General features: G+C 28.0%; 1 long non-coding RNA gene across 1 annotated transcript in view; it reads right to left on the bottom strand.

Moving 5' to 3' along the window:
- Positions 1–15501, bottom strand: part of LOC132918619 (uncharacterized) — a 93221-nt gene that overhangs the window by 67141 nt on the left and 10579 nt on the right. The window contains exon 2 of the long non-coding RNA XR_009660522.1: positions 210–301. This is a non-coding gene — a long non-coding RNA (uncharacterized LOC132918619). The remainder of the gene's footprint in view (positions 1–209; positions 302–15501) is intronic.

The following is a 15501-nucleotide window of genomic DNA, read 5'->3' as shown; positions in this document are numbered from 1 at the left end:
AGAATGTCAAAAATCTCATGGAAGTGGCGTCGGAATTCGTGGTTTATTGAATTTATACTGGTTGGCAATTATTATTATTATTAAGTTCATATGATTTTATTTGGCGTTCTACTATAGAGGGCTATATACAAGAAATTCGAGAAGATGTTCACAAATAACGTCAAACTTAATAGATAATAAATTAATAATGTTATATGTTTATAACTTACGTTATGTGACGCATTTTTTCTGAAATCGCGTTTAAAAGAAACATTCGACCGATAAGTTGAATTTCTCGGAAAGTGTAATTGATGCTCTTCTTCTGTATGATAAACAAAAAATACAATATAATATTAGATAATATATACTTTGTCGATTCGTTATGTATAATAAATTATTATCACCATGAACAAAACTTATGTTTTCGTAAAATATAGGTAATGCCCGTAATGGGTAGATTTTGTTTTTCGGTAACAATGTTATCTCATTTATTTTTTCTAAGAAAATACTAGTTTTTTATGTTTTCCGGTGGATCAAAAAATCACGTACCTAATAATAAATTTGAAAAAAATAATAAACGCGATACGATATATAATAATCATACAAAAAACAGTTCTAATATCTACTCGTAAACGTCTAAGGGCTAAGACTGAAAGTTATATAACATTTAAAATTTTCCTACAAGACTAATGAAATTATTAAAAAAAAACAAAATACATGCATGGCTATGGATTCATTTCCACCAGCACTGGTGCCAATGAAATCGAGGAGACCGTAAATACTGACTAATTACGAAAACGTTAAAAATAAAAATCAGAATACTCAGCCATGTGTTCTTTGTTGTATCCCGATTCGAGAGTGTGTATAGTATATGTGCATCCTATATGGGGCACACACACATATGGTGGTTTATTCCTTCTATATTTTCTATTTGTGTGTGTGTGTGTGTGTGTGGAGCAGCGTAGACCATTAAATATGTTTTTAATGGGTAAGTCAGGACTACAGGACCCGGAAAAGAGCGCGTGGCAAGGACAAAAAAAAGACAAAGAATAAATAACAACACGAAACGACGTAATATTATGAATTATAATTGACAGTTTGAAAAAATATACTGCAAGATGTACCAAAAAATTCGGTGTGAGAAATCGACTTCGAAATTTGTTACAAACGTGCAGCCCGCGGAGGACAGAAACGAAATAATACAAAAACATATATGTATAAATTTCACTAATTAAACACTAATACAGTAATAACTAATGTTCTAATATATATATTTATATACATATTTTAAATATATTTTTTTGAACCAAATACATATAATATGTTACATCCATTTAGTCAAATCAATCTTTTCACAAACTGTATATCCAGATTGTTAAATTTATCCATTTTGTGAATTTTAACGAAAATAAATAATAAGTACAATGGTAAAATATTGTTAATAATAGTATTCTTTGAGTAATTATTATTTATTATAAAACAAATAATTATTGTTAGTTATTTAAACTATATTAGCTTATATTATTTTACAAACAAAAATATAACATTATTATTAATACATTTATTATTCATTAACGAGACTGATAATTACTTATTAATTTTAAGTTATATATTATTTTATTATGTATTATCTATAATATGTTTATTTATAGACGATTTTGGACCTAAATTAAAACTAAAACATATTAAATTAAAGTAAATATAAATATTAACAGACATTTTAAATCAATACAAAAAACTACTCAATATAAATTGTAATTTTAATAACAATAATAATAAATTAATATCATACTTATTGTCAATGTACAATGTATTAAATATAGCAGAAGAAAAGTATTTAATATATTTACAAATAAGCTGTTAAAAATATCGTTTTTATGATACATTTTAATTTATAAAAACATATAAAACATTATTTTTTTAGGTTCTAGATGTTCTAGTAATAACTGTGTTGCCTCAACAATATTGATATCATATTTTTATTATACGCGAAAGCGGGTGATTCAAAACTGATACAAACATACTACGTATTTTTAATTTTCGATAATTAACGTGTCACACATACTTCAAAAAAATTAAATTTTAAAAAGTTACAATGCATTTTGAAGTTAATTGACATAAGTTGATTTGTTTTTTTTTTTAATTTAGATAGATATTTGGCATGCTATGCAAATCTTATTTTGATTGAAATAATAAGAAATTTTATAGAAGGAACAGGCTCTATAACTAATGAGAAAGTCAACGTTATAAAATTGTTTACAACTTAAAATTAAATAATATATTTATGAATATCATTAATCTCATAATACATTTATTAAAACGAAAAAAAAATATAATGGTATATTTTTATTCATAAAACAAATATAGTTTAAATAGCTTACAATAATTTGTTTTAGTCTTGCGATAATTACACAGTGTACAATATATATAGGTATATTGTCCTATTGTGTATTTTAGTTAAAATTTACTTTTAACGATCTCAATAAATTTCACTATCTGGACATTTAGTTTAAAATATTAATTTCACTAAGTGAATGCTATATTATATATACATAATAATTATAATTCCAAAGCTATATATATATATATATATTGTTGTAAAATAAACATACATTAATTTTTGTTAGCTGTTAATTTTTACAGGTAGTCATCATGATAAAAGAAGTCATTACTTAGTAACTGGTAACGCTTACGTCTATGAAATTTATATACTACCTATATAAGTTTAATAATATTGGACTATTAAATGTGTTCCTTTTCAGCAGTTGATTATTATTAAGTTCAATTATCTAAAACCTAACAGTATATTATATTGAAATACTAATTATTAACGTTATATAATTATTAATTAACTAAGGTACTTAAAATATTGTATAGTATTTCGAGTATTTCTCTTTTATCAGATGTGAATATGTGATTAATTTTGAACTGTTAGAAGGAGTCTATTTTAATTAATTGGTCGGCAGACAAATGTCTAATAACTAGATATTATGATATCATTCATATAAAAACAATTTTATATATTATACTATTAAATTTGGCCCTTTTTAATAATGGGTATAGTTAATCTAGGGTATGTGTTTTATCAGGAGTTTTTCAAAGATTTTGATAATAGAGGCAGAAGACTTATCGGTTTGTATGACGTTGAAGGTTCAGACATCTTTGGTTTGTTTATAAGAATAGTCGTGGCATGTTTCCATTAAGTTGGGAAATAAGTTTAGTGTAGAATGACACTAAGTATAATACGTGTTAGTAACTAAAAGTTTTTTCAGAAGATTTCTGGTAACTTCAGAGGTGACAAGATAACCTGGTAATTTTTTCAGAGAAAACTTTTATACAAGATTATGAATTTCGTTAGGTATATAGGTGATGATGAAATTTTCATTGGAAATGGGCAGTTTTGCGTTTATTCAATTATTATTTATCTGTTGCATCAAAAAAGTGAGACTTAAAGATATTTTGAGTGAGATTTTCAGAAAAAGTCTTTATGTGTGTTATATGGATATTGATTGATAATTTAATAAAAAAGACATTAAAGATTTCAGGGTGCTTTTAAGCAGATGTAGATCAATAGGTGGAACAATTATTGAGATATTATTTTGTATTTGACATTGGTACTGCTAGTTTCTGCTAAGATTATTTACTGGATAGCTTCATTGTTGGTGCAATTAAAAGTATAAATATAATATATATTATATGCCTAGTATTATAGAAACCTAGTAGTGGTACGTCCGGATATATTTTACGTCTATAAATCTATACATGCAAGATATACAACAAAGCACGCTAAATTAAATTTTATTTTTGCACTTAAAATAAAACTTTCTACAATTATTTAATAATACTTTTACAATTGACCATAATATAAAAATTAAAAACCATCAAAATATTGTCATTCGAGTCATTCGTATAAATGAGAGCCTATATATCCGCCTGAACGTATCAATTTCATTATCGATCAAAGTACAATGATTTATTATATCTTGACCAATCGCATAATTATTAATTATAAAAGTCAAGTGTCGCTCCGCTGTTATAGATATTATAATTATATGTCACCATTGTGAATATAATAATATGCTGCGCATATTGAATTAATAAACACGAAAGGAAAAACTTGAAATACACACCCACAATCGCCAATTATTCGAGTTTTCGGATTTTTGAAACGCATCGTCGCCGCCGTCGGTTCACTTTTCCAAAATAGATAAAGACATCAATTGATTTGTCATGGGAAATCACGCAGCGCATCGCGCGTATATAACGCCTACTAGAGTTGACTTTCTTTTCGTTCCATAGGATAAAACCAGTAAATTACACTGTAAATCCCGAGTACGGTACATATAATTATATTATGCGCTGAATAATATGCAGCACGCACAAAATATTATGTGCTGCAACATTTTTTTTTCCTTCAAATCTGTGCGCTAGCTGAATTGTACGCAAACGGATTATGTTTATAACGGTCGTTCGTGCGCAAACAAGAGCCATGTGGATAGCTGCCCGCCCTCTCCTCCCACCGCCGAAAGTCCACAGACTGTACATATGTATACTATTTAATTGTATAACAGTACCTATATTTAGATAAACTTGTACACCGAACAAACAGATAAATCGACGTTAAATCCATCGGAATAGAGATGACTTATACAAACATCGTTTTATCATTATGTACGCGACATTTTCGATAATAACCCAGTAAACTTTGACCGTTCTAGTTGAACGTTTGCAAATATGTAATGCGCAATATTTCGCGATGTATTGCGACGTACGCATTAGCCGTCCGGACAAATAATGCACTTTTCTCGGTCATCGCTCTATCATCACTACCATCACCACATCGCGATAAGATATAAATGTTCGCAAGCCTTTTACGTCAAACAAGTCACACGGGTGGCATAGATTTTTTGATTTTTATTTGATTTTTTTCAAAATAAATGACCTCGTTTCATCCCAATCGAATCGAACCCGTGTATAAACAATATTTTCATATCAAAAAACATATACGTAGTGTACGATAATTCGATATATTTATTATGTAAGAGCACGCAGAATGTTATTATTTATACGTTTACTATAATTATATGCCTGTGTACATTAATATGTTATTGTATAATATTATATTATGTAAGACGTACTATAATATATACGCTACTCCTTCGGACGTTCGACCAATCAAACGCGCGAAATCTTCACTTAAACATCGAATCTCGATAATCACTTTCCGGTAATAAACACTTTCCGGGGCGAAATCGATTTTGACGCGTTTATGACGTTCGCCGTGTTCAGCCACGGACAACGAATGGTTGGCGTTACAGAAAGCCGTTCTTTACTATACACACATCTGTACAATATAATATTACAATATGTATTGTAATCGTGCACCATATCAGAAATATTATTATAATGGCGTTGGTTTTTATATTAAAATGTATTATAAAACCAATGATAGTTGGTACAATGCTACACGAATAGTATTATTTATTGTTATCATCGAGTATAGTGTGTATTCGTATGTGATTCACAGCCTCCACCTTCCAGGCTGTGTTATAATAGAATACCTTTATTTGCAGGTCTCCAATGCGGCATCATCATTAAAAATGATAATGTTTATTTACATAAAAAAAGATAATAATAATTTACATATTTAATTGGTACAAACATATCATAATAAAGAAAGATTGCATGTCTACCTATATATTATGTATGATGAGTATACAGTAGATAATAAAAAAATACAAATACAGACAATAATAGGCTTGATAAGAACATAAGATGTTACCGGATTGCGTAATTTATACCAAATTCTATAAAATCATTATCTCCTATATAGAAGCTGGTTATAATCCGTGTATGTACGCCGTTGTAAGCTAATAAGGTACATAAATCCGCGTTTTTCAATCGGTTTTGGGTTTTTGTAAGGACTACCTATGTTTGTATTCATTTTTGTCGAGTACGATTAAAAAGTAAAAACATTCAAAATAAAAATTCTTTTGTGGAAAAAATGTTACGTAATAATATTGTGTCAATTGGCAATAATTGCAGTATTTAAATAATTTGGCAAACCCGAGTTTCTAGTTTGATTATTACCTTTATTTATTTAAATTACCTAACCGTATATTAGATTGAAATACTAATTGTTAAAGTTATATTATAATTAACTAAGGTACTTAAAATATTGTTTAGTATTTCGAAGAAGTATCATCCTCTTTTATCAGATGCGATTACGTTTGAACTGTTAGAAGAAGTCTATTTTAATCCGTCGGCGGACGAATGTCTGATGACTAGATGTTATGATATCATTCGTATATAAAAAAAATTCTCATTAAATTTTTTTTCCGTCTGTCATGTGACAATGTGTCTTCTTCACTCTTCCATTTCACGTTGGTCCGATGAGTAATTCGTCCAAACATTTCCACGTATTCCTTTATTTTCAAGCCAACGAATTCCCGAAATCTCAATTTTATATCAAACTGTAAATGATCATTACGCAATAGATAAGTAAAAATTAATAGCCCGAAGAATGTGATAACACTGATAATCACGAATATAACAAAGTTTATTCTTAAAAAAAGCGAATATTGTAAACTGCAATAAGTATAATATATACGTATTATACTATAAATAATATATGAATAGTATTTATATTTATATAATAAGACTAGCGATGTATTATAATAATATAAACGAGTACTAAAGATGTCTGTTTTTCTAGCCATTAATTATTTTACTGTTTCACTTTTTTAGCTTTTGATGGAATGATACACATAATACTTGTGAACTATTCAAATACATTTTCAGAAGTAGTTGATACCTATGTCAACATTTATAATAATTATTATCTTATACTCATTTTGTATTATATTGCACTAGCATAATCGTCGTTTCGTCATCTTGAAACTCAAGTCTCAGATGTAACAAAATTGTTGAATGTTTAAGCAAAATTATTTTTCTTGATCTTTGTTTACTGGACGTACATTCTAAGAGAAAGAAAAAAACGGTTAACCATATAATATATTTTATTGTACCTACACTGACACTGTAATTCACCTATATGATATTATGTAATACCGAAATAATATTATCATTTTCTATAATATGTTATTACTTATTAGTTTAACTTTATCGGACAAAGGACGAAATATTTGAAGGCCATAAAATATATATAATGTCAAATAAAACAAATAAGTTTGGCACGTAGGTATATAGTTCAATATTCTTTATTCGGCATTATAATATAACATCTTAAATTCTTAAAAAGTATTATTATATTGCAATCACCTTCGTATGTCATTGAATCGATTTTCACACGTAAGGCATACGATTCAAAGGAAAACATGTGTTATGTCATTCAAAGTGAAATTTATTTAAATACCTATCTACTGCAGGTGTAGTGTGATTTATGACTATAATTTATGAGTATAGTTGGAACTGTTGGAAGTATATAGATGATAAAAACAAAGTTACATAAAAATTCTTATCATTAATTTAATCAATATTTTAGATAAGTACGTGATTTATATACTCGTATAATATGTAGAGTACACCATACTGATAAAAAAATATATATTCAAAGGTTCTTCAAACAAAGAAAATTGCGTAAACATAATTTTAAATAATTAATCACAATGAGGTCCAGCATATGCTTGGTTTTTGTGTTTCGGACGATAAAAATAAAGGTGATGCACGACATCATAACATATTATTGGATTCATGACGAAGTATAATAAACACAAATTTATAATCGCAACATCTGCAATATTTAAGTGCACACATCTGTGATATTTTTTTCTAAAAACAGTTTAATGACAGTTTTATTTCTCATTTACAAGGCCTAAAAAAATCATAAATTACGATCACTTTTTTTTCGGCGAAGTCGGATTATTACAGTATCACGTGTATAAAAACATTAAAATTGAATTTTTTTTTTTTTTTTTATTGTTATTGTTTTCATTTTTATTTACTATTATTATTTCCATTTAAATCTACCTCTAAAATAATTATTATTTTAATAAAATACAATTTGATGTCTCATAATGAATACATATTATATTTTATTCGGTGCTTTTTCTATGACTTTCCAACAGTAGCAAACTTATGTTATTATACGGTATATTATGTTGTGTAGCACGCGCAACATACCTATTACACAATCTTATTATACATGATTATACAAATGCAGTAGACTATTTTTCATTTTTCATATTATTTATACATTACTATACCTACTTTATAGTTACTATTCATGCTACTATGACAAATGTACGTCATTTAACTGTTTGCACGCTACCTATATTGTATAGGTGCCTATTAATTTGTTCGTTTGTACATTTTAAAAACTTATCGGTAGATGGTAGAATATTTAATATTTTTTAAATATAATATTATTAAATTATATTCGTATGAATTCGATATACACGAATAACGCTTTTAATGTTTAAATGCGGTCGTGTTATCATAATATTAAATATTTATATTATATCCCTATATATATATATATATATATTGTTATTTCCGCTCAGGTTATGATATGTTTTACGTATTATACACGACGATATTTCAATACACAGACGTTGAAAACTCGAAAGCTGTGTCGTGGTAGAAAACAAAGCGCTTGACAATACACACACTCTTTATAGTAATAAAAAAATGTATACACGACAATAGCTATTCCCCGCAGTGTAGGTATAATATTATTGTTGGTACCTGCGCTCATTGTGCGGCGGCGAGCACTCGATATAATCTAGGAATACGAGTGGTTATATAACAATCAGGCTAAAAATAGTCAAAACTTCTCGACGATAAAAAATTATTACCTGCAAATGACAACAATAATATGTCAACGCGTACACCTTTATAATATAAAATAATATGCATCGTGCCATCATATGAATTATAATCTCTTTACTCGCCGACGACACATTCAAGGCTATACCCATAAAACGTAACAATACTATAGCGCGTACTATAGTAACTACAGTATACCACGTCGTCTTGCTTTATCATATCTTAATTGAGACTTGATGACAAAAAAAAAATGTACAATATCTTCATTCTTCAATGGCAATAAATCCGTTTCTAAGTTTCTTGTACCTGACAAGCGCAACAAAGTTTGCGATATTCTGAACGTCCACTTTGTAGGTATCAATATTATTAATGATGATAATATTATATAGTCAATAATAAGTTCGCTGAAAATCCCAAGAACATCACTATCGCCTGACATCTGGTATCTTAAACGTTATTTCGATTTTTTGATCAAGTATATAGGTGCATATTAAATATAACTATTTAACCGACTACTGATAAGACCAAAAATAATTGTATCGAAAAAAAAATGGACATGACAAAAAACTAAGATAAATGCACAATAAGTATATCTACTATAGTACTAACTATATTGTTTTACGAAACTATAGGTGAACATAAAATTTAGATAATGTCTCGTCACAAACTTAATAAATTGATCAAAAATTGTAATTTTGTCAATTTTGTCTCACCGAAACCTGTATCGGCTGTATCATAAAGATATACCTAAATATATCACTCGCAAAAAAATATTTTTTATAAAAACAAATCCGGGGAACTCTCGTCTAGTGTATAATAGGTTTTGAGCACTTATGCCTCATTGAATAGGCAGAGGTAATTATATTACATTTAAAATCCATGACAAATGATTGTATAAATATAATATGATTATGAGAAAATAATTTAGTTATATTGCGTAGAACTCATAAGTTATAATATAGGTACCGTAAAATAATGATGTAAAATATTCTTCAAAAGCGATTTTGATTTTTTTCTAAACAAAACAAGTTGGCTTTTTTTGAACTATTAATAGACATTTAAAATATTCACATTACATTAAAAGTAGCTTTTTATTTCTTTGAACCATTTCACATTACATTACTTTTTATTTCATTATTTAGTATAATCTCTTTATGTATTTTTGCGAAGAGGCGAATAAATAAAAATCTCAGATTTTATTTGAAATTCCTCTTTATTTAACACCAAATCACATTATGTTGTATTAAACATAAAATGTAACTATAAAACCTCAAAACTAACACTACCGTGTAAAATATGTGAATATAATTTAAATTTATATACTACTGATTCTTGATATTAAGAAAAAAAGTCCGAGAAAAAATATTTAAATGTATATTAATAATAAAATTAAAATAAAATTAGTTAATTCGTTAATAATTATTAAACAAATATGTTTTATCAAATAATATTTTTTCAAATAATATTATATTTTAATCGCTCTTACTATAGAGACAGGTAAGGGAAACATTAGTACTTATCTAGTAGGTACCTATGATAAAGCATACTAATACTGTAGTCCAGGGATTCTTAAACTTTTATAAACACTGTACCCCTTTTTATCAATACATTTTTTTGGGTACCCCTTCTTAGTTTATAAACTAAAATATACATAAAAAAATTTAAAGACTTACATACATGTTGGCCAGACTTGTACCCCTTAAAAAATTTCGAGTACCCCCAAGGGGTACGCGTACCACAGTTTGAGAAACACTGCTGTAGTCAACCGTGTATCATAAACAATAGCAATTTTAAAAGTAATACTTATATAATAATTATGGATAGTATAAAATTAATAAAAAATGGTAAAAAAATTATTTATGTTGATAATGGGCTAACATCTAAAAGGAAACAAAATACTTTGGAAGACCGTCTTCGGACACTTCATATTGTTTACGAAAAATGAGTACGGAGTAGTAATAATTTGTGTACTAATGTATTAATAATTTAATATAAAAGTAATTTTAAAATAATAGCTGATTGACTACTTTGATTAATGCATGATTAATAATTATATATATACCTAATAAATAATATTTTTTTTAAATTATTTTTTGTTCAGACTTTTTTGCCGTTTACTCCGATTTTTACATTCCGATATTCTTTGTTGATTTTTACGATCTTCTCAAAATCAACTAATAAAATTTCAATCCAAATAGATGTACTACATAAATTTTAAAGTTTTTTTTATTGCCCCACAATTCACAAAGTTTTATCAAAATAAAAATACACATCGTTGATATTATTATCAACCACTCCCTTCGTTCATAATCTAAAACACATTAGTTTAAATGATATATTATGTTAACGATGGTAGTGCACTTATTGCTGCGTACTTGCATCAAATTGACCTATTTTTTTGTTCAAAACGATTTCATTTATAGTAACTAATTTTAAGAGTTTTAAAACAGCTCAATTTGTTTTCATTTGACGTTTGATTGCGTATGTTTTTATGACATATGTGTATTTTTGTGACATTTTTATGGCTGCAAAATTAATCGAATACAAGTCACTATAGATGTATTTTAACTATAGCGACATTTTTCAATTTATACAGAAACCTTAAATCTCTATCGTAAATATTAAACTAAAAAAAAAAAAAAACACTAAAATATATATATTACCTATAAAATAATTATTAATGTTTTAATGTTTAAAATGTCATTTCAAATTATTTTTTATTTCTACCACGTTAAGTGACGTGTGTTAATGATTCATAAAAAGTGATAAGTACCTTAACATAAGGTAAGTAATGAAATACCTATATATACCTTTTCGTTTTATATTCAGTTTATCAAAAAAAAAGTGATTCAACACAATTGTATGATAAATGTCTTGTCTACAAATTACAAATGCCATTAATTTAATATATTCGATAATGTGTTCTTGTGATTTAGATACCTGATTACATTATTTATAAACCACAAAGCAAATTTATTGTTTGGGACACTTTACACACGCGTATAATTGTAGTGAAATTTCGTTATGACGCATCGCACCCAAATCCATTTGACAAATGATTTTTAGTATTTCTTGTGGCTCGCATTCGGTAAACCGCATTATACTTCATAGTTAATTTCATATAATAGTAAAATAGATAAATAAAGTATAATACACATTCATAACATCGTAATGTACATTAACAAAACGGTCCATTGGATTTTATATGAACACAGAACGTAAAAAAATATCCACAATCGAATGATTCGAATTTACCGCAAATAATACTTGGACGTTTAAAAAAAATATAAACAGCTATCCACATAGGGCATCTGCAGTGAACAATATCAATAATAACAAAACGTATACTGTATTGCGTATGTATGCAGTATACACATGGACACACATCGTCCATAAAATTTAATCATAACATGAAACTCGATCATAAAAACTATTTTTATTTAGTTATTTGGTTGAATTGCTTATAAATTATTCAGATAATTGTTATAATAATAAAATAACATCAGTGAAGTTAATTTTATTTTTATTTTTTATTTATAAGTATAGACCATCCAACCGATTGGTTCCTACAAATATAGAAAAAAATACTAAAAAAACAGGGAAAAATTAATCAATAAAATAAACGACCAGTAAAGTGTACAATTTGATTTTATTGATTTTTAGAAAAAATATACAAGAACAGTTAGAAAATTTATTATAATTAGTAATAATACCTGTTAAAATGTCAGATTTTTGAAATTAAAATTTGTGATTTCCAAAATACCCACAGGATAGAGTGTAGGAACTAAAAAACATTACACAGCACACACACACACACATATACAAATATATCTACAAAATTTAACCTATTAAACATTTTAATTTTTTTTTAAAAATATTAAAAACTATATCCACGTCATATAAACTCGAGTATAAAAAATAAACGTAAATGATTCCTATTTGGATATATACGTATATTGTCATTTGTTATGCATATGTATAAATTTACTGCAATAAATGGCTAGGCATATCAAACATCTGATTTAAATTATCAATTATCATCGGTATATGAGTATAGATAAGTATAACAGGTTAACTCTTTTTTGATTACCTGAAAAAGACAAACAAAAAAACACTGATTATATCACAGTAACTTCCTGTCACGTCATCTTTTCATCCACTGAATTGGTGGATATAAATACACGGCCAGAGTAGCGATAATCCGCCGTTTGGACGTATCGTTCGATCGGTGCACGGTGTTATAACATAACATTGTTGTCAGTATGTCGTGTTTTTTTTTTTTTTTTTTTTAAATAACTGCCGGCTCTTTTCGTACACTCTACCATCACGAATGTCGTCCGTTTATACCGAAAAAAACTGATGACGTTCGTTTACGCATTACTATTTCAAGAAGGAAAAATAACCGACGGGTGGGTACCTATATACACACATGAGCGAAGATAAATAACGACCACAAGATCCCCGTGGGCCCGAGGCCAGCGTTTTAATAGAATACTCTCTTGCGGCGACGTGTCTACGCGATAACGAGTGAACGCCGCGCCACGTATAGTCGTTCGCTCTCGCGTCAACCAACAAATTATTATGGTAATTCAATGGCTGAACACGACGTAGAAAAAATCACACCGAAACATGACATAATATATAATATAGCAAATTAGTGGAGCGTATATGTAAACAAAAACACAAATAGGTACTTATTATAATACTTATACCTTTAAGACACATAAACATAATGTATATCATAATGTTATACGCTGTATGCGATATATGGTCTACAATATCAGTGTTGGATGCGGTAATAATCAAATTTTCTACTCCTTGCCACGAGTTTACCAAAACAAATTTGAAATTTCAATATTCCAATTGACTTTTGCGTGAGTGATGTGGTTCAAAACTTGTGAGTATGCTCACAAATAACCGTCTCTCTTTCTCCCCTCTCTCTCTCTTTTTCTCATATCTGTCACTCACGCACTAACTCTCTTTATCCCGCGCGTGGTACTTAATTGTTGTATGTATGTGACATGTCACATGTACAGCTTTACGTATATATAAACTATATGTTATATGTATATTGTGTATGTATACATATTACATACACTAACTAAACAAAGTATATGATCTGAAAATCTTCGCCAACAGAATTCTTTTTAACAGCGTGTTGTTCTGCTACAGTGGAACTATGCGCTCCGTTTGCAAGTAGCGTTTCACGGTAGTTTCCCAAAAAATAAAAGACGAGTATACACATTAGTTGTTAGTTACCGATAAGTTGTTTACGCGCATATCGCAAAACAAATATTTATGTAGAGTTCATGAAATGACTATACACATAATACGAGAATAATAAAAATTTCCTACTAAGTCCTATTCCTAATTTGTCGTTCTTCACGTGGGCCACAAAGTATACTCCACGTGTAAGACAATACCTATCCGATGTTTAATAAAATTGACTTCTATTCTTCTAAATTCTAAGATGTTGTATAATTATGTATACTACATATTATTAGGTATATTATAATAAAAAAGCTCAAAGTTGACAGTTAATTAAAAACAAAAAAAAATTTAAAGAAATCGATATTCGTCAATGATTTTATTAAATTCTAATCCACAAACAAACGTCACTGCTGTGACAAAAATAAATAAACTCCCACTTTAATTTAAATACTGAGCAATTTAAATGTACACAAACAAAATTATAACAATTGACCAAATGAAAGAGTCTTAATTACCAGTAATTGTGACAACCATAAACCTTTTATGCGCGGGCTGCATGCGTGCACATTGTGTGCCTGTATACACAAGTTAACTGGTCCCAATTAACATTCGGTCAGAAGCACTCTTTTCAAGAAGAACACAATATGTATACTATTTTTGTTGTTGTCGTCACGAGCAAATGATCTATATACACAGGCAAAACTACGAGTCAAGCCTGACCTAATGCCGACAGGTTGTTGGCTTAAAAATGATACACATGGGGTACATACATAATAATAATGTATTAAATAAAAAAATTAAAATACCGTTTTTGTGGTTATTTTTCTGAAATGCAATAACGGAAACGATAAATGTCTATTTTTATTACTGTTTACAATAACAATACATAATAATATAACAGTAATATGGCATGTAAATATTAACTTATTCTACCTGGTGTAATTATTGGTAAATTATAAAAAATAAGAATAGTTAAAATATTTTATTAAAATCAACAAATGAAAATTATTTTTAGGTATTTTTATTTATATTTAATTCATTTGTCTATATTTATTTCAATGTATTGTACTTTATTCGGTTGTAAAGGCCCACGGAGGGATTTTTGCAATATATTTTCATAAAATATTCGTAAATAGGTACATATTTTATATGATCAAGTAGGTAATAAGAAGAGCGACGGTAGCCGAGCGATGTCGACAGGCCGTATTTTCGTTGCGGTGACACAGCATCCTCATTGAAAATAGGTTGTTGGATTTAATAATAATTATTGATATATTTCTTGGAATTCAGTGCAAGCTTGAATATATTGTGGCAGTATGAATGTAATATAAAATAAATGTACTAATACCTAAGTATATTAAATATTATAATATAAAAAACAAAACCCAGAGTATTTAGCCTTATACAAATGTCTAGTTTCGCCTAGGTGACTATATGATTGTCGAAACTCAAGTTTTAATATGACACTTTATCGCCACTACTCTAATATTATACTCGGCTTATGACTTTGACTACGGTTTCGCA

This window comes from Rhopalosiphum padi, chromosome 1, assembly GCF_020882245.1.
Source record: "Rhopalosiphum padi isolate XX-2018 chromosome 1, ASM2088224v1, whole genome shotgun sequence".
Lineage (NCBI taxonomy): Eukaryota > Metazoa > Arthropoda > Insecta > Hemiptera > Aphididae > Rhopalosiphum > Rhopalosiphum padi.
This window is presented reverse-complemented; position numbering and strand designations above follow the sequence as displayed.